Consider the following 22,369-nt stretch of genomic DNA (forward strand, 5'->3'; position numbering starts at 1 on the left):
ATATCTATTCATATCCCTTGCTTTGTTCTAAACAACTAGATATGTAATTGCTGCTCAATTCACTAAGTCATTGATGCCCCTGTTGTTTTCCCTATTCTGTAATTTTTGCTATCTACTTAGCAACTTCCTTAAATTCTATTCAGCAACATGAGATTATGGGGTATAAGCCTTCTTATAAAGACTTTGTAGACTTAGGGTTAGGTATGGATCTACAATCCATATTGAATCTTTAATTCCCACTCATTCCTTACACTTTTCTCATTGGTTGCATGCCTTCTCCATTTTTCTGATTGGCTACATGTTGATTGCATATAAAATATAAAAGATTCATTCTTATCCTTATTATCCTTTGAAATCCTTCTATGTCAGCTCAAAAAATGGTTTACATTTAATTTTTTTCTGCTACTACTTTTTGTAACTCATCTACACTCACCAATATAGGATTTGTACATAATTGTTCCTGCAAAGTTGATTGGTGAAGGATCTTAGAGAGATCCTCTACATTTAGGGGATTGATGTTCTAAGCTAAATTTTTAAGAACATCCTTGATTTTTATAGTGTCTATAGGTGTGATGGTTACATGAGGAGGGCTAGGGGGTGGCATTTTTTTGTCTTGCAACTTTGTTCTTCTTGCTATTGCTACTTAGTTGTGCCATGTCTTCTCCCTTTTGTGTTTCCTTCTCTCCTTTTTCTTTATCCTCCTTATCTTCCTTTTCTTCTTCTCTTTTCTCTTCTTTTCCTTTTCTTGTTTCTTTATCCTCTTCCTCTTTCTTCTCTTCTTCTTGCTTCTCTTCCTCTCCTTTCTTCTCTTCTTCTCCTTTTGTTATTTTCTCCTCTTCTATCTTCTCTTTTGTTTTCTTTTCCTCCTCCAGTACTTTGGCTTTCTTTTCTTTCTCACTAGCTCTAGCCTTATCTACTTCTACATCCTTTTCATCAGTCAATTTGTATATTGACTTCCACAATTTTGTGGACTTATTCACTACGTCCTCAATTTTATTTTGCAAAATATTGAAGGCTCTATATTTTGATGCAAAATTTCCACCATGTTTCTTAGTAGTCTTAGTAATTTGACCTCTTCTAGATTAGGCATTACTTGTGCTAAGGTAGATTCTCTAATTTTTTTCTCCATTTTGAGAAAATAATGCCATTTTCTTTCAACTATGTCATATAACTCCCTAGGCATGTTATTGCCTAGCTTTAGAGGTGTGTTTTTGAATTCAACCATCATGGCATATATAGATTCCTCTATTTTGTTTTTCTCTTCTCTACTTAGCTTATTGAAATCAAGGCTTTTCAAATCATTCAAATATGCATTCTTAATATTTTCACAAATTTTATATATGGTAGATTTGGGAGGATGGCTTACCACTTTGAATTGGCTAATATCCTCTAACTCTGTTCTCTCCTAATCATTAGTGTTTGGCTATGCTACATAGTTTCCTCTTTTCTTTGGCACTTCATCAATTTGTTTAGTGGCCATCTTCTTCTCTTTTGTTTCCTCCTTGACCTTTTTTGTAGATTCCCTTGTGGTAGCTCTCATTACTAGTGCCTTTGGTTTGTCTTATGTTGTTCCTGTAGCCTTGTTTGCTTTAGGTTGGGCTAGAGGCTGAGTTTTAGCCTTTCTCTTCTTTTGCTTGGCTTGTGTAGGTGCTTCCTTGGCACCTTCTTCCTTATCTTCTCCTAAGCCTTGGGTTAACTCTATTGGGCCTTGCCCTTGTTCTTCTTCTTCTCTCTTACCTTCTTTTTCTTCTTTCTCTTTAGCAACTACTACCCCTTCAATTTCTACACCAAATTTCTTCTTTATTTTCTTCACTAGTTTATCTTTCTTCTTTAGGGTGGAGGTTGTTTTATGTTTGATAGCAACCTTGGAATGCACAACATCATATGTTCCAAAATGATGAGCCTCTTTATCAATCTCTTCTACAAGAAATGCTATGATTGTTGATGAGGCTTCATCCACATCAAGTTCATAACCTAATGGCCTTAATCGTCTCACCATTGGAATTGCTAGTTGTATGTAAGTGTAATCAATGTCTTCTAGGAAGCATATGTCATTGATATATTTTTCCACTAAGGAAATTGGTATTCTCACCCTTTGTTTCATGGATTTCTTAAAATCTTCAAAATAGCTTGTCATTTGGGCTTCAAAGTTGTCACCCATCTGATCGATGTACTCATTGATTTGAGTGATGGAAATTTTGTTTGGATTATAGATCACCTTTCCTATTGATGGAAAATCTTCCAAGACATAAAAGAGTATACACACAAACTGAACCAAACTTGCATTGAGCACCTTTTGACCTTCTTAGTACTCCTAGGTTCTCATTTATTTGCTACAACATTAGTTCTACTAGATCATAGGTATGATCTTTCTTTACAAGCTTATAGGCTACATCAACAACAATACATGGTACACTGTTTAATCTGCTAGATTGGTAAAAAATTTAAGATATTACTTTTACTACAAAATCTAGAAGGGGATCTATTATAGTATCAATTGTCATAGACTTCTTATTCCACTTAGCCCTTGTATTCCTTTCAATAACTTCTTTAGAATCACTTCTCAAGGTCTTAGGCTAATCTAGGGTTGGGAAACCCATAACCCTATGCACTATCTTCTTTGTAATCTTAATTGGTCTTGTTTCTAGCCATAGACAACCATTGTGTATCCTACTTAAAACAATTCTTATCCACTCTATTTTAAAACCTGTAGGGTAAACTAGGGCATGGTTTAAACCCTTCTTCTCAACTATCTAAAATTTGTCCTTGAGTATTTTGTTATCACACAGCTTGTGATAGGCTTAAAAAATTTCAAGGTCTCCTACTACTCCTATTTCATAGTTGTACCACTTCCTTACATCCTCCACCATGACAACCTTGGATGGAATTATGGACAACACACCAATAGAGTCATTTTTGTAGGCTACCTTGGGAATGTGTCTAAACTCAGGTTGTTTTACTTCATTACTAACTAGCTAGGCCTCATGACTTTCCTTTCCCTTGGGGTTCTTAGAACTAGAAGCTATTATATTGATCTAGGGTTTCAATATATTAAAAAATTCAACATAGTGTAGCTTGAGACTTGATGAATACCTTAGATCAATGAAATTTATGCTAAATTATTTTTGAAATTTGTCCAAAGGGCTTCAAGGTTGTTTTTTTATCGATTTTGTAATCTTCTCATCTTTGCTCTATGTTCAAATGGTATAAAAATGATCAAAATTTGACCTTATACCTTTCAAAACCTAGCATTAAATGCTTAGTGCATACAGTTGTAAACTTGACACTTGAAGGTTTCATCATGACTCAAATTCCATTGGATTTTGTTCACTCAGATTCCACTAGATTTCCACTTCACTCAGCTTCCATTAACATATCTCAACTTGGCACCAACTATAGTGCCTCTCATGTTTATAGTCTCTACCTTGTCTATTTTTGACTCAAGTGATACTTGTTACTCTTTTGATATTTGTACCTTGAGACGACCCAAGGGTCGAATGTTATATTTTGATTTCCATACCATAGATGCTTTGTTGTTATGTTGTTCAGTTTATCATATTTGCATGTTGATGTTATTTTGAGATGATAGTAAATCTATGATATCTGATTATCTAGTTATATGATGTATTTATCACATCTGTGGTTTTTATGATGTGATGGACCTTATGCTTTGGTTATTTACTTCATTCTCATCTTTTATGATTAATGCAAACGTGACTGGTGTAAATGGATTAATGAGTTATTTAATGCTTTAATTGCTTTGGCTATTATGTTATATGCAAATGCACTTGATCATGTGTTTTAGTGTGCAGGAATTATATCCCTGGTAGTCACCTATGGAGTTAGTGATCCAGCTATTCATATTTTTCCAATGTCACTCCTATATGGTTGACGTATCCTTATTTAGTTGTTTTATATTAAAACCTTTCGGTGATTAGTAAATTTAAACTCATTGTATTATGTGATTAGACCAATGAGCATGTCTATGCATTTAGATGTTTGCATTCATCATGAAAGTGTTAAGTGATTTTATGTAATTTTCGGGTTTTATATCTTTTTGGATTTAATTTTTGGTAGCTTTTCCTTAGGTGAATTTCCATTACAGATAATAACATATTTTTGTTTGGGTCAATTCAGAGTTTAACTACTCCAGCCAGCTATTTTCCATAATCAACTATTCACTCAAAATGAATAAATATTAGAAAAGAGAATTCATTATTCACTTCTCACATTTTGGAAAATTGAATTTGGAGAGCAAATTTGGAAATCCTCTTCTGAAGGATTATTGTTTTGTTCATTGTGGGAGCTGTGAGCATGGGATCTTTATGAGTTTGGTCTCATTGGATTCAACTCAAGGAGTTCTCGCTTTGCTGTCAGTTTCAGCAGTTTTGGTGGATTGGTTATTTTACTCTGCAGGTTTCTGTTTTGGCCTCTTTTTCCTTCAGGTAGGGACTTCCCATTTTATTGTTTTTGCTCCATTTCAACTTCCATTTCTTGTAGCAATATGTTTGGAGGCTGAGAACTAGTGGCCCCCTCTATTTATAGTTGCTAGTTCTACCCCTATTGGTTGGGTATGAATGTTTTCCCCATTTTTGAAATGGGGTTTTGAGTTTTCGGGCTGTTATGCTGGCCATTTTTCCATACGGTGTCCATTTTCATTTATTTTTGGATTTTTGCAGTTTTTGAACCCAAAGGCCAAATGGGTTTTAATTTTGGAATTTTTCCAAAATTTGGAGGTTTTACCTCATTTTGCATGCCACCCTATTTTCTAAAAAAATTTTGATACATTGTGGTTCGTGGACCTGGATAATCCATTTGGATACCAGTCGGAACACTTTTGCATCTTTTGTTGCATTGGGATGCATGTAACATCCATCATCTCGATTATGTTTTTGGTCGATCAACTTTTATTTGCATTCCCATCTTGTCCTTATGTATGATCTCTGTGATGGTGGTGCACTACACACATGTATATTGTCGGGTGACCTACGGGGCTCGATCTTTTGTGGTACTTCCAAAAGTTGTGATCATTGGGGTTGGGTTGGGAGTTTGCATGCCTGTTGGCACTCATCATTGGATGAGCATGGGTAAGGTAGGGTAGCATATGGATGGGGCTTCTATCTCGCAGCTTGGTGACCTCAGTCCCATAGGGTTGGTAGAGGAAGTTTTAAGTAAGTGATAATTAAATAAACATTGGGTGGTAATAACATTAAAGAAAATAAAATGGTACTTTTGTGTATTGGCCTTCCGTTGAGGGAGTTGAGCTACATAGATCTGAGCTTGGGCTTTTGTTGCCAAATGATTCTCCATGATGTCAGTCCCTATGTAGTAGCCCATTCAGGTGTCTGACTAGGACCTGTAGTTTATGCATTGTCTTTGTCTTGGATTCAGTCATCATACTACTTGACGTGTGTGTTAGCCATGGTTGTTGTTTTGTATGTTTGTGGTTAGATCATTATTTCCATTAGCATGGTGGGTGTGGACCTATGGGTGCCACGTGGTTAGGAGGTGTAGCTACCTTCACCATTGTTAGGGATCAGTGTAGAGAGTTGGTCTATTGTTCTAGTGTGATCATTGCTAGATGTGTCACTTCGTACTGCGATTTGCAGAGTATTCTTTCTAGTGATTTATGCTTTCATTGGGATGTTGTTTTCCATGTTTACATGATGTTGGTTTTATGCATTCCTTATTTTGATGTTTAGCATATGGTAGATGATGTTATCTGATTATAGGGTTATCTTATGCTTTCTACTAGCATGTTAGATTTCATTTACTTATATTGTAGCATGTGTAGTAGTGATGTCCCTATCACAACAGCACCAATGATCTGATCGGTGGCTTGGGATGTTACGTGCAAGGGATGGCTAGGGTCCATGATTGTCTTATGATGCCATTGATGGTTGGGAGGAACCACATACTTGTGATTGATTTGTTCTTTGCGATGTTATTTTAGTTGTGGTGATGTTCCTTTTTTGTTTGTTAGATGTTAGATTTCATTTTCTGTATTTCAGTTACTCAATTCTGGTTCGTGTGTTCTAGCCTCGAAATGTGGATCCGGTACTCCTCGGTGTGGAGGTTCTTTTGTCATTTTTTTCCCATTTTTGAGTTCTGGAAGTTTTTTTGTTTTGCATGGGTGACATTTGTTCAACAATATGTGACATTTAAAAAGTGTTGCATGCCCATACAAAATGTATTGTACAATTCTGTAAAGTGTCACACTCCTCTTGGAGAAGTGTGATGCAACACTTTCCAGTATCGGACACCTCTTAGAGTTGTGTTACACAACATTCTTAAAGTGTAGCACACCTTAAGAAAAAGTATCGCCCAGTTCCTGAAAGTGTCACACTCCTTCTTGAGAAATGTCACGTGACACTTTTCTATGTTGAATTAAAGTATCACACAATTTTTGTAAAAACCTGTGCGAGCGAATAGAGGGCACTTTTCATCATGATCCAAAATTTTTAAGAGTTGATCCAGATACCCTTTTGGGAATTCTTTGACCCTATGTATATTTAATTTCTTATACTTAAGATATATTTTAATATATGTGATGATTCATTTGACATGGGTTTTAGACCTCTATGGGCTAAGATTAAGATTCTAGGAAATTTCAAGGCTTCAGAATTCAGACTTAACCAATTTTCAGGAGTTTATTTTGATCGTTTAGCTTAGTTGATCTCTTATGTTTTCTTGTTTGTGTTTTGGTTAGTGGTTACATTTGGAGATCCGTTGGGTGTCAGGATGGTCATTAAGTCTTCCATTGTGATTTGTATAATCTGTGTATGTTGTTGTCATGTGCACTTACACTTGTAAAAAAAATAAAATTTGGCTTGTTTTCATCCTTGATTCCAAGGATTTGCGGGCAGGGCATTACACCAACCATCAACTCAGTCACTACTAGCAACTCAGCATGCACTAGAGATTTACTTAACATCTGAGGACAATTTGGTATTATTTTCAAAAACTTCAAATTTTGACTTGGCATCTTTGCTCATGCTAATTTCTTCTTTGCAATACTTCTTTTTCTTGGGACTAATGTATGATATAACTGTGTATATAAGTCCCATACACCTATTCATGCTTAATTGGATGAGGTGTGATAACTTGACCTCTTGAGTGAAGTGATCGCTTCATTTGATGTGCTAGCTCCATCCTTTCTCTTCCATGTCTTATTCATTTCTCCTCTAATTTGTTCAACATCTACATTCTCTTTTCCTTTGTTGACTTTTGACTTGGGTGCCTTTGACTTTGTTGGGAAATTCTTGCTGATATGACCAGTCTTCAAGCAACTAAAATATGTGGTTTGACTCAACCACCTACTATAGTTCCCTCTGTAATGTGTCCTTATGCAATTTTTAGGGATGTGTCCATATTCTTAATAGTAGTGATAGCTATACCTGGTATTGTAATCCTAGTTGTGGTGGTGTTCATGGTTGTTCCCCCTTATGAGCTAATAAGGTGTCCACATAGGCTTTGATTTGCACTCAAAAGCTCTATATCCATATTTCTTGTAGTTGTAACAATGATCATCAAATGTTAGTGTTCTAATAGTCCTAGTCCTGCATTCTTGTGCTTGATGTCCTTGCTTTTTGCACTTGTGACAAAAGTTTGCATTTTTAAGCTTATCATGTTGATGGTCATCCTTGCTCCTATATACATTAGAGACATGTGCCTTTTTACCATAGAAATGACAAGTAGGTTTAGTGTTCTTAATTTTGTTACTTCTTTCTTTTGTAGTCTTGGATGATTCTCCTTGTTCAGTGATGGTGTAACCAAGTCTTGAAGTATCATTGTTAGCCCTTGGTAATTTCAGTAATTGCTCAAAGTACTTGATAGCCTCATTGGGTTTATTGAAGCTTTCTACTATCTCCTTCTCTCTCCTCAATTCATTCTAATGCAGGAGCATCTTGCATGGGAAAATTAAATTATTAGAAAAAAAAATTTGTGGAGGAGAGAGAAAGTGACGAAAATAGAAGGAAAAATAATTTAAAAATAAAATAAGGGAAAAAGGAGAAAAGAGGAATTTCTATTTTAAAGATGCATAGGTGGCGTAAATAGAAAAATAATAAAAATAGTTGTTATTCCATTAATTGAGGTGTGTAGGTGGCATCATGCATAAAAAAATAATAAAAATAGTTGTTATTCCAGTAATTGAGGTGTGTAGGTTGCATCATGCATAGAAAAATAATTAAAATAGTTGTTATTCCATTAATTGAGGTGTGTAGGTGGCATCATGCATTTAATATTTGTTGTGATCCACAAAAGAAATGTAATTTTCTAATTGGGCCACATAGTGGTGCTTAGTTGTATTTAGGTAGAAATTCTAGAAGGTTGTAGATATTGTAGAAGGTTGTGGAGTGATGAATGATGCTTGTGGTGAAGATGAAAATGGTTCTATATCTTTCTTTTGAAATCAAAGTGTGGGACACACTTTTCTATCTACCAAGGGAGTCTGATGCAGGAGCATCTTGCATGGGAAAATTAAATTATTAGAAAAAAAAAAAAAGAGAAAAAAAAAAAAAAAATTGTTGAGGAGAGAGAAAGTGATGAAAATAGAAGGAAAAATAATTTAAAAATAAATTTAGGGAAAAAGGAGAAAAGAGGAATTTCTATTTTAAAGATGCATAGGTGGCATAAATAGAAAAATAATAAAAATAGTTGTTATTCCATTAATTGAGGTGTGTAGGTGGCATCATGCATAGAAAAATAATAAAAATAGCTGTTATTCCATTAATTGAGGTGTGTAGGTGGCATCATGCATAGAAAAATAATAAAAATAGTTGTTATTCCATTAATTGAGGTGTGTATGTGGCATCATGCATTTAATATTTGTTGTGATCCACAAAAGAAATGTAATTTTCTAATTGGGCCACATAGTGGTGCTTAGTTGTATTTAGGTGGAAATTCTAGAAGGTTGTAGATATTGTAGAAGGTTGTGGAGATTCTAGAATGTTGTGGATAAATCATGCCTTGGGTGGTAAGTGCCTATTTAAGAAAGGCATATTATCATTTGTAAGGGAGTTCAAGAAATGGAAGCTCTTCTAATGGAAGTTGGAGAAATTGAAGCTCTTCGGATGTAATTTCTTGTAGAAGCTCTTAGCGAGCAATCTCTCTTATATTGTAAGAATTTGGAGTTTTTCCATTTGGAAAATATTCTAATGAATTTCAAGTATTAATGGAAGTTTTATGAAGCATTTTGTCATCTCTCTTGTCTCCATATTATTGCATTTTTGGTTGTGAGTTGGTACGGGTGGTGGTGTGGCCCGTCATCAGTGGTATCAAAGCAGGAGTTCTTGAGAGTGTGGACAGATCGCTGAACGTGAGGCAGTTTGCACTAGGACCTTGAGTTGGTTGAAGTTTGTCAAGAAGTTCTTGATTGTGTAGATAGATTGCCGACTGTGAGGCAGTTTGCACAATGTTCTTGCGTTGCATGAGATTTGTCTTCTAAAGACTTGATCATGGAGAAGAGAAAGAAGAAGATGACTTTTTTGATTGAATGGATTTTGAGGATTCCTCGACTTGAGAAATTTAGAGCAAGAAATCAACAATCATTGCTAGTTGATTTGCAGAAGCAAGTGAATGAATTAGAAGCTGAGTTGCAGAAACAAAGAGCATGTCACCAGAAAAGAGATGTTGACAATTCCTTGGATGTGGAAAAGAAAGATGATCCAGTGGAAGACCAAGCAGATGAAGAGGAAATCATTTGTGAACCTAAAGTTGAAGAAGATGAACGAGAAGAGGAAGAACATAAAGATGACAAGACTTACGAACCTGAAGTAGATCAAGATGATTTGAAGATTGTAGCAATGGAGGAGAAGTATAGTGCCTTAGTTGGAGATCAAGCAAGTGGAGTAGTTATGTGCATTGTTGATGACATAAAAGAGGCAAGCAAAGATGAAGATGTCAAACAGGTAAATTCTTATGAATCATGGGATGTTGTCTTTGATATGAGTTTAAAAGATATTGATGATTTTTTGCATGAGGATCTTGTTAGTAATGTGTGGTATGCAAAGGAAGATTGGTATGGTGTTGTTGGATTTATTACAGGTGTGATTAATTCAACAAGATTGAATGAGGATGAGATTTATGCTTGGATAGAGTTCATTGCAAAGGAGAAATTTCAGCATCGGATACTTGTTCTAGCTATGTGTTGGAGGAAGAGGAAAAAAATTATGTCAACAATGGCTACTTCATTTTGTGACTCCATATTCACAAAAAAAATTTCTACCATGGGAGTCAGATGCAGTAGCATCATGCATCAGCAGAAAAAAAAATGTGGAAGATTTGCATGTTGGTTTTCTTGTCCCTATTGAGGTGGAAGCTTGTGGTGAAGATGAAAATAGTTCTATATCTTTCTTTTGACATCAATGTGTGGGACACACTTTTCTATCTACCAAGGGAGTCTGATGCAGGAGCATCTTGCATGGGAAAATTAAATTATTAGAAAAAAAAAAAAAGAGAGAGAAAAAAAAAATTGTGGAGGAGAGAGAAAGTGATGAAAATAGAAGGAAAAATAATTTAAAAATAAAATAAGGGAAAAAGGAGAAAAGAGGAATTTCTATTTTAAAGATGCATAGGTGGCATAAATAGAAAAATAATAAAAATAGTTGTTATTCCATTAATTGAGGTGTGTAGGTGGCATCATGCATAGAAAAATAATAAAAATAGCTGTTATTCCATTAATTGAGGTGTGTAGGTGGCATCATGCATAGAAAAATAATAAAAATAGTTGTTATTCCATTAATTGAGGTGTGTAGGTGGCATCATGCATTTAATATTTGTTGTGATCCACAAAAGAAATGTAATTTTCTAATTGGGCCACATAGTGGTGCTTAGTTGTATTTAGGTGGAAATTCTAGAAGGTTGTAGATATTGTAGAAGGTTGTGGAGATTCTAGAATGTTGTGGATAAATCATGCCTTGGGTGGTAAGTGCCTATTTAAGAAAGGCCTATTATCATTTGTAAGGGAGTTCAAGAAATGGAAGCTCTTCTAATAGAAGTTGGAGAAATTGAAGCTCTTCGGATGTAATTTCTTGTAGAAGCTCTTAGCGAGCAATCTCTCTTATATTGTAAGAATTTGGAGTTTTTCCATTCGGAGAATATTCTAATGAATTTCAAGTATTAATGAAATTTTTATGAAGCATTTTGTCATCTCTCTTGTCTCCATATTATTGCATTTTTGGTTGTGAGTTGGTACGGGTGGTGGTGTGGCCCGTCATCACATTCTATAATTGTTCATTTTGCATTCTCAAGGTGGAGATCTCAATGTCCTTCATGCTTAGTTCATGATAAGCATTCATCATCTAGCTTAGTGTGTGTAGTTGCATGTCTTAGATTCTTTCAAACTCAATTGTCTTTGCCTCTAGTCTATTAGTAAGATTTCTCTTGTCATCTTCTATCATGACCTTGTCTTCAATGGCTCTCTTCTTTTGTTCAATCACTTCACAATGCATTATGGCTTGTGATTCTTGTTCAAGCTTGAGTATTCTAATTTCTCCTACTTAAGCTCTATTCTTCTCCATTAGTTTTTTTATTGCTACATCAAATTTTTTCAAATCTCCATTGGAAAATATTTGTGTGGTGTCAATCTCCTTGTAGTGTGTGTGTCATTTTCAGCTATGGCTATATCATTCCTTCTTTTAAAGGACTTTCTCAATTCTTCTCTGGCTTCCTCCAATTTGTGTAGAGCAAGGTGCACATCAATCACCTAATTGTCTATGATCTTCCCTACTTTGAAGACTTCCATCTTTAGATCTTTTCTCTAAGTTGTTAGGCTTTTCCTTGTGAGTACCTTATTGTAATACCAATTTTTGGAATGTTTAAATGGAAAGAATACTTTTGAGAAGGGGGGTGAATCAAAAGTACCACACTTTAATCTTTTTGAAACCTTTAAAAAAAAAAACTAAAAGTAGATTGCATGCATGTGAACATATTAAATAATCATAAAGTAAACACATGCAAGTAAACACAAAACACTAGAATTTGGTTACCCAAAAACCCTCCAGGAATAAGAAGGTAAAACTAGGGTGGGGATGATACCCAAAAGATCACTACAGCAATAATTATTTGACCACTTCTAATGGTCTACTCTATGAAAGGCTTGCCCTGTTAAAGGCTTTACACTTTGTCAATAGTGACTTGGTTAAAGGATTTAAAACACTTTACATGAAGTGTCACCCTGTTAAAGGATTTAGTCACCTCTTCAAAGGATCTATAAAATAGCTATTAAGCTAACCTATCAACATAGGATTTACCACTATCTAATACAATTGCTGAAAAGTATTAGAAATCTTTTGACCTGATTGCTCACAATCTTCAATTGCTGATTTTAGGCACTTGATCTGTTCATTCTAATGTGATCCTTACTTGATTTAATATCCATTCGTATTCCTTTCTTTTCTCTAATCAATTGGATATGTAATTGCTTCTCAATTCACTAAGTCTTTGATGCCCCTGCTATTTGCCTTATTATGTGTTTTTGCTATGTACTTAGTAGCTTCCTTAATTTCTATTCAACAACATGAAATCATAGGGTCTAAGCCTTCTTATAAAGACTTTTTAGACATAGGTTTAGGTATGGATCTATGATCCATATTGAATCTTTAATTCCCACTCATTCCTTCCACTTTTCTCATTGGTTGTATGCCTTCTCCATTTTTCTGATTGGCTACATGCTGATTGCATAGGAAATATAAAAGATTCATTCTTATCCTTATTATCCTTCAAAATCCTTTTATGTCAACCCAAAAAATGGTTTACATCTAAGTTTTTGAAGCCACAAACTCGTATGGTGATTCTATGTAACTCATCACATAATGGATTATTGGTGCTCGGCACATGTTTGATCTTGGTTTGCTCAACACCTATTACATTTTTCTTGCTTGGCACCTATATAGTTCTGGCACACTCAGCACATGACGCATTCTAACTTGCTTGGCATTAACTATGAGTCGGCACCTGTATATCACTCAGCACCTATATAATGCTTGGCACCTAAAGTCACTTGACACTTTGTTGAAATTTTTGCTTGGCACACATAGTGTACTCAGCTTCTATATAAAAAGTGGTTGAGTGTGTTGACACTCAAATGTCAAAACCATTCTGAGATCAACACTTATCCATTCGTTATTATCGAAATCCATGTAGAACATATGCTTAACTAGGTTAAGTTGTTCTAGGTATCTATGTTTAGGTTTTAATGATTAATCATTATGGCACATCTTCTCTAGTTCCTTAAGAATCTCTAAGTCACCTATGCTTTCAATCTTACAATGAATATATCCTCTTATATCTTTGATGTGAAGAACATTTTTCAAAACTTGTGAAAATGCTCCAATAGGGTCATTAAGAAAAGAAACAAATGGGTGTTTCCTGATATTGTATCTAGGTCTATTGCTTACACTAAATACTTCTTGTCTTTCCATCTTTGAAAGATTATGCTAAACAATTTAGAAAATAACTCAAATTTTCATATTAGGATTTTCGGTGACTTTACATGATTGCAAGCCTCTTTAATTATCCAAATCTTTCTTCAATCTCGCATAAAAACTTTGCACAATAAAATGATGCATGCAATTTAGTTTTCATCATTTCTTTTTTAATCTATACTTTGCATTAAATTCATTTCTGCCACTACTTCAATATATTGTCTCTATGTAATAGAGAGATTAATCTTCTTATATATCCTTGTCCTAACCATATCAACCAATGTGCACTTTACTGTAGACTTCTCTCAATGCCTACTACATACTATCAATTGCACAACCTTTGATATTTACTCTAACATTAGTTATCAATAACTGATACTCTATCTTATTGAGAGTGCTCAATTCTGGTAGGAAGAGTCACAAACAATAAATGACTTCATTGTCTGGTCAAGTACATATTTTGAACATCCTAGTTCATTTTCCTTAACAAATGATTCCTTTAATTCATTTGTCTACTCCTTTATTTCTTTCTTCAAGCTATCATCACTTCTTCTATTTTATCTTTTGTAATTTTGATTCCTATTTAGGTCTCTTCTATCCATTCTACAAAACTTCACTATGTCTCCAAAGTTATTGCATAGCTAACATATAGGTACATTTATTTTCTATTCATTTAACCAATTTTCAAGTGCTCTAATATTACTTGCAATGTGTCTAAGATTATTGCATCTATAGAAAACAATTTTTCGATGTTCTCCACTTTTATTACTGTGAGATCTTATTCTATTTCTTGCATGGTTAGTGTTCCTATATATCCTAGTATTTGCATTATTGCTATCAAATTTAGGTTTCTTACAGTCTATTGCATAATGACCATATTCATGACACTTATGGAAATAAAACTTTGAAATGGGTTTGAAGGACTTACTTTGCAATCAATTTTAGTGTCTTTAGGTTCATCACACTAGGTGAAAGATTCCTTTCTTTTCTTGTCCATATCTTGATCAGATTCTTTATCTTTCATAGAATGAGTTATATCCTCTTTGTCCTTGGGCATATTTTTTGTCTTCCTTAGGTCCTTATTACTTTCAAGAGTATCAGATTCTTTTCTCTCAACAAATTTCTTGGTGGATTGACCAAGAAAGAATCCAAGTCCAATCTTATCATAATTGGGTCTTTGTGCACATATTTGTTCTTCAATCTTATCACTAGTAGTATATAATTTTTCAACTTGTTGTTCGGTTTTTTACTAACTCACCTTTCACAATGGTTTTGTATTTTTTTAATTCTACATACTCTATCTTAATAGATTCCAATTTAGATGTTACCTTGCTTAACTAGGATCTTAGATCTACATTTTCAGCTTTAACTTAAAAGTCATTCTTTCCTCCATTTTTCTTAAGACTCAGGTTATGTTCAACTATCTTTGACTCATGTTTTAGGATCTCATTTTCTTTCTTCAGATCTTTAGGATCATCATCACAGGTCTAATTATTAGGTCCTCCTACTTCAGGTCATCTATTTTATCCTTTAATTCACCAATGTAAGCTTTTGCATCATTGTATCTATCTTTAAGGCCATCTCTTTCATCAATAAGGAGATCACTCTGTTCAAGTGCTTCTTCAAGATTCTTCTTCAACTGTTCCATATCCATAGTGATCTTATTCAAGTTGATAATTCTCTTCTAAATAACCAAGCTCTAATACCAATTGTTAGAAATAGATAATACTGAGAGGGAGGGTTGAATTAGGATTTTCAATCTTTTTTCCCACAATTAGATATTATTAATTACTTTACCACATGCATAAGAAAGTAAACCAATAATGCTAAACAATATAAAAAAACATACACAAAGAGAGATCATAACACCATATTTTGTTAACAAGGGAAACACTAGTCAAGGGAAAACCTCAGTGGGGATGAAACCCACTAGATGATTCACTATATAAAGAATTTGGTTAAGGATATTGACCCTATTATGAGTCTATGAAGAATGTATACTATCTCGAGTCACTATTAGGAGACTAGGCCTTGTTAGAAGCCTCAACCCTATTACAAGTTGCTTCAACCCTATTAGGAGTTGGTGGATCATACACAAATGTGTGCAAGAAGAGCCCATTGCCCTAACATGAAACTATATAATAAGATCTTCAAGAAATAAGTATCATACAATTTTGAGATACTTGATGTACTTCATAAATCTTCTGATTGACAATTCTTCATATAAGAGTGATTGCACACAACTTTGTGTGCATCATATCTAGCATAACAATGCTTCACATTATATATCACAATGTTGCATTCACTTGTTACTCACATTTTACAAGATCATATCAACTTCACAATCACTAATCACACATCATTATCAGCATGTACTTCATCTCTGTTAACTTCACAAATAAGGTTCTTTACTTATACCAATAAATGGATAAATTCTTCCTTAGTCAGCTCACATAACATCACTAGAGTTGGCTCATAAAGAAATAATAATTAATATAATAAATCAAGTCATTTAACATATTTTTCTAACATGCTCTAGTATGCACTGAATCATCACTATGTTACTAATTTCTTCATAACTCAAACTCAGTTGATCATATAGACCTACAAACTAGTATGCATCATCACTATGATGTCCTACATCTCTAGTTAACTATGCAATAGAATATTCCAAGGGAATATTCTATTATCATCAAAATTGTTATGCTGCTATAACACTGTCTGAAACTTAGACAATTTTCTATATGGATGAGAAAGATTGATCTGCAAAACAAATAAGTTACCATAAATGAGAACCCATAACTTACCATATTTGATTAATTGGACATATTACCACAAGAGGGGTGTGACCTTTAGCTTCTTTGTATTTCTTTTAGACTTTTTTGATGGGTAGTGTGATGACAACTAAGGCTTTCCCTTTGACTCCTTCTTCATCTTCCTCATCCCCACTACCCTTTTCTTCATCTTCTCCAAGACCTTGTGTAATCTGCAAAGGCTCCTTGTTCTTGCCTTGGATGCCTATATTTTCTTCAATGTCTTCAATCATTTTTTCATTGGAATCTATCTTGATATTTGTAGTAATTCTTGACTTAGGTTCTTCATATTTCCTAAAAGTTTCATCTTCAATATCAATATCTTCTTTCGTTAATGTAATAATATTTTCATTAACTGTATTACTACCAATCTCATAATCAAATGTTGTTAGCCGTGCCTTCCTTGGTTTAACTACTTTCACAAATGTGTTATTTTTATCTACTAAGAAACATACATCATTATAATGTTTCATTACCATTTCTTCTAGTATCAACATCCTCATCTTCATTCTTTGCTTGAATCCTTCAAAATATGTATCCATGATATTGTAAACTTTCTCTCCTAATTAAGTTTAATACTCATTAATCTTCCTTATTACTAGTTTTCCTTATTCCCAAACAATATTTCCAATACCAGGACAATACTTTCGAATGTAAAAGAAAATGTATATGATAAGGGAACCAAACTTACACATTGAGTTCTTTGCCTTAATGATGGTTTCCAAGTTTTCTTGTAATTGTAGTATCTACAACTCGACAAGATCATATTCATGATCTTCCATGACTATCTTCTATGCTTGAACCACTTTCATACATGGAACAATGTTCAATATGCTATGTTGATAGAATCTATGAGAAATAACTCTTACTATAAATTCAATCAATGGATTAAGAATGTTTGTGATGGATAACTCTCATCCATTCCACTTAGCTCATATATTGGCTTTAACTACCTCATGAATCAAACCTCTCATTATCTCTATCATTGTTAGAATTCTTTAGAATAACTGAGAGGGGGGGTGAATCAGTTATTCAAGGTCCAAATGCCCTATTAATACATTTTTACTACTATTAATGAATTCATACCCTTTTCATCTGTTCAAACTTAAATAAAACATATAAGTAAATTACTGTAAATCAACATGCAAATATAAAACATTCAAGATCAACACATGACACAATGATTTATGTGGAAACTCAATTTGGGAAAAACCACCAGTAACATGCTACTTAAGTCTCACTCTTCTGAAGTGATGCCCTATTAAAGGCTTACAACACACTGTTAAATGTGACCTTGTTAGAGGATTTCACCAAACTGTTAGGAATGGGCCTGGTTAAAGGTCTTTAGAACATTTACTTGGAATGTCACCCTATTAAAGGATTTTTCTAATGGCTACTAAACCAACCTAAGTCCATAGGATTTAGACTTACAGTTACAATTGCTAGAAAGTAACAATAATGGTCTTTTGATTTGATATAACTTACAACATACTTTGTAGATTTTAGATCACACTTTCATTTCAATCCTTATGCTTGGCTTTAATCTCTTTAGCTCTAACTACTTGTCTTCCTCTCAAGCTTCATCTCCTTGAGTCTTCTAACTCATTCTGCCAATGCAATCATCTTTGTGGTCGTCTATACAAATAGAATTTCTATGCTATCTTCTACTAGGCACATTCTTCAGTATTTCATGCTTTTATGCTTGACCACTATCTCTCTTTCCTTCTATCCCCTCTCGCTCTCTACTTCCCTCTTTAACTTATATCTTCTTATATAGAAGTCTAATTTGCCTTTACCGCTCAATTCTCCCTCTTCAATTTTAGGGTTTCAAAATGGATTAGGTAGGATACAATGTATCTACTCCATATCTTGTTTTCTTCTTGAAACTTTGCCAGTTGTATCTTAAAAATGTTCTACATGGTGTTCTGTACCACCATCTCATCATTCTTATCTTCCTTTTAATTCACAGATTTCTAGATAACAACCTTGTCGGCTTAGATCTGGCGAATCTTTAATTTCTTAAATAATGCAGCAACTCGACATTATTGAGTTACTGGTGCTCAGCACTTCTATGTTACTCAGCACCTATACCAGCTCGACACTTGAACTTGCTCGGCACTTGAACTTACTCGGCACATGAACTTGCTCGAAACTTGAACTTACTCAGCACTTGAACTTGCTCAGCACTTGATTCTACTCGGCACTTGATTCTACTCAGCACCACTAGGCATCTGAAGTTTACTCGACATTAACTAGAACTTGCTCGGCTCTTACTAGCTTTCTCGGCTCCTTCTCTCTAATGAACTTAGTTTGAGCTTTACAAAAGACTTAGCTAAAACCTTAAATCTTTGATATGTTTTAGTGTGCCCATTCTTTGTAGTATGTCATCAATTACATTCTTTCATCAATGGCTTAGCTGATCCTTGTACTTCATTACAACATCATAACTTCAACCTTTCTCTAGGTATTTTAGTCACATCTTATTAATTTCCTCCACCTTGACAATCAACTAATTGATAGTATTTGGATCACTAAAGCAATTGTCATCCCTGCAAGTAGTAAGTTTGACATCAATGACAAAACAATGATTGAGGACATTCTTTACTAGTTCCATATTTTATTCCAATAATCTTCCTCAACTTTTCTTATAATTATTTCAATCATTTCCAACATATCATATCTAGTGTAGGATAACCAATTACCTTTTAATCATCCTCTTGGTTATTTCAAGTGATCCATTATGTAGCCAAATCTTCATGTCATGATATTTCTTAGCACAACCTTGATCCACTCAATCTTGAAGTTTCTTGGGAACTCTAGGGCATGAGTTAACCCATTCTTCTTAATAATTTTCAATTTCTCATATGCTTCCCCAATTTCATAATCTCCTACTTCTCTAATCTTGCACATGTAGAAACTCTACACATCATGTATCATGATTACCATAGGTGGTATCAAAGATAACACACCCACCAAGTCACCTTTCATTTAGATCTTAGAAATAGCATGAAATTTAGGTGGAGGAAAAGTTTCACTCCTTACCAGTTGAATCTTACTAACCTCTACTCAGTGACTATTTTCTATGGACAATGAAGCTGCCATTTTTTTTTGTTAGGGTTCCAAAACTTTCTTCCTCTAGATCACTCGGCACAACTCATATCTTCACTCAATCAATCTTCTTGTCTTATATTTTCTATAAAACCACCTTAGGATATCTTTTTTTCTCAAATCACCATGTACTCTTGAATTATCCATGGTTGGTGTGAAATAATATCTTCACACTTTGATATATACTTCCTTTTTTTCTAAATCTAGGGTCACCATTAATGTTGTGTACTTAAGTGGGTGGAAGCTAGGTATCTTGGTCAACATATTGCCTTCAAACTAGATATTCACTATATAAATCAATCTCTTCCATTTAACATGGCCTATACATTCAAGATTTTCCACTGCTATTCTCCCCTCCCTTTAAAATAGTAGGCTATGGGCAATGGTTCATAACCTACTATTTTAAAGGAAGGGCAGAGGAGTCTCTCTTCAATTCCCAACTATCCTACTAGTTTAAGGCATTAATTTTTTGACCATCTCGGGTGCCAAGGATGAGAGGGAATTTTTATTCAATGGAGATATAGCTACCCCAAGACCAATCAATTTAGCTTCTAAAGTAGTCAATCCATATTGCAATGCTCAGTCAATATAGATAAATTTTTATTCATATTTGACACTATTTATATAAATGATTCTTTTGCACTAATCCTTTTATATATTTGTTCTTATGCATCTTTACTTATGAAAATATGAACTTTAGCACATTCTATGTCAAGAACTAATATATGATATGTCATGTAGATATATAGCTCCATACATACCTTTCTTACTTAGTTTGAGATGACATGATCACCTTCTCTATTCAATTGGGTGATCTCAACTCCATTTGTTCCACTACTCCCATATTCTATCTTTTTCTTCCATGTTTGATTCATCTCCTTTCTTGTTTAATCAATACCCATTTTACCCTTTTGATTGGCATTGTTGTGATTTTCTATTGGTACTTGAGTTCTGTAGTATTTTCTTGAATATCCAAACTTGTGACATTTGAAACATACATTGTTTGGTGCAAAATTATTTATTTGATTAGTCTAATAAGGTTTTGTTTGTGATTTTTGTTCATATTCTCTATGTCCATACTTTTGACAATTATATCAATAGCCTTAAAATCTAGGTGTAGTAAATGCATTTTTCATTCTTGATAATCACTCATGTATCTGATGTCCTTACTTCTTAGAGTAGAAACAATAATAAATTTAGGTTTAGGATTTTGTATACCATTTTTTCTCTAAAAAATGTTTGCAATATGACCAAATTTTCCATAGTGATAGCATGTTGGTTTTCCTTTTGACTTTGTATTCCTCAACTCTCCATTCTTGGATGATTCTCCTTTCTTGGTAGATGAATGTCCTAAAGCAATAATGTTGCCAGATGACCCCATAACTTGTTAAAAGTGTTTCATTTCTTTGATTGGCTTCCTACATCTTTCCACAAGCATTTTTTTCAATTTTTAATTCACTTTTCAGTAAGTCCTTTTGTAATATCAGATTTTCTATTTCCACATTCTTCCTATTGAACTCTTTGTTTGCAAGCATTGGTTGATTCGTTATGTCAAGTTCAGTGTGTTGGCTCCTAATTTAACAATTTTTCAACAACAAAATGATAAGAATGAATATATCTAAGTTGTAGCTAATTCCCATGCTCAACAAACCTATTTAGACATCTAGGTGAACTATAAGGTTGAACTCTTTCTTCTTCTTCTTTAGGCTTTGCTAGACCTAGGCAAGTAGACTGTAGATTTTATTATGTGACAAGTGCAAAAAATTATAAATTTGAATCTATACACAATATATAAGAACCCCAAATAATTATATATGTATGTAATAGTAGAGGCATGAAACAACTAATTGCATGACCTATGTATTGACAAGCTAAGTGAGGGTTGATATTTTCAACTCTACAACATGAAAGGGAAATGATATTGATTATGAAAAGATATCAGCATAACCCGCATATGAAAAAATAAGAAACATGTAGATCCTTTGACTGATAAGTGCCTATCCATACATCAAAATATTGATGATCTATCCTTTCAATTTGTGAATCTTGGAGGATATCAATGTTCAAACTGAACCTTATACTCATAATATTCTTCTATGAAATTTGTAACTTTATTAAGATATATCAATCATTTACTTGATTTATTGAACCAATGGAAAAAAAATCAAAACATGCAACCCAAAGGAGTTGCAACTATGATTTACCTTATTTGTCCATAAATCACAATAGATTACAAACAAAAAAGATAGGAGACAAGAATTGGAATGAAACTAAGTTCATTTCATGCATGCGTATTGATTTCTTTGACACAAATAAATTCAAAATCCATGAAGATAACTCAAAAAAACCAAATATATTATAACAAAAACACTATAAATTCACTATTTTTGTTCATATAAAAAGGAATATCAAGGATGTGGAAACACAACTATAGCTATTTTCAATAGACTATAACCAACCAATGCTTTGCAATGAGAAATAGAAAGAAGATATAGAAAGAATGGAGATTCCCAGATCTGATCTAGATGTGACATGTGTCTACTTGAAATCTTATTATATTGTTGTTGAAAAGCCTCCTTCTTCTCTCTTCTTCCAACTGCATATCAAATCTTCATCATTGTTGTTGAGAAGTAATATGAACTGCTTAATGATGAAAGAAAATAAACTACCCAAAAGATGTTATATCTAGTACTAAAAACTTGTGCCAAAAAAACACATCAAAAGGATTGAAATGTAAACTAACATTTTTATCAACATCTCCACCAAATTTGTGAAAAACCCAGACAACCATTTTCTCTAAAACTGAAATTTAACATTAAATGTAAAAAAAAGGTTGTTTGTTGAGAAGGCCATGGTTTTTCAAATCTTCTAATAACTTTTACTTGGTTGGACCTACTCATAAAATGATGGAAAAAAAAAATTTCTTTGTCGTCTCTCCTTTCCAAAAATATATGATACTCATATATCAAGATAAAAATGATGTGTTGTGTGTGTGTTTGAAGTTTCAAGCTTAAAACTCAT

The 22,369-nt window shown here is 33.7% G+C and overlaps 1 pseudogene; it reads left to right on the plus strand.

The window, feature by feature from the left end:
* The first annotated feature begins 4,325 nt into the window (after positions 1-4,325).
* Positions 4,326-22,369, plus strand: part of LOC149570263 (malate dehydrogenase [NADP], chloroplastic pseudogene) — a 42,164-nt pseudogene continuing 24,120 nt past the window's right edge.

Source organism: Cupressus sempervirens, chromosome 3, assembly GCF_028749045.1.
Source record: "Cupressus sempervirens isolate cs-2001-9-10 chromosome 3, ASM2874904v1, whole genome shotgun sequence".
NCBI lineage: Eukaryota > Viridiplantae > Streptophyta > Pinopsida > Cupressales > Cupressaceae > Cupressus > Cupressus sempervirens.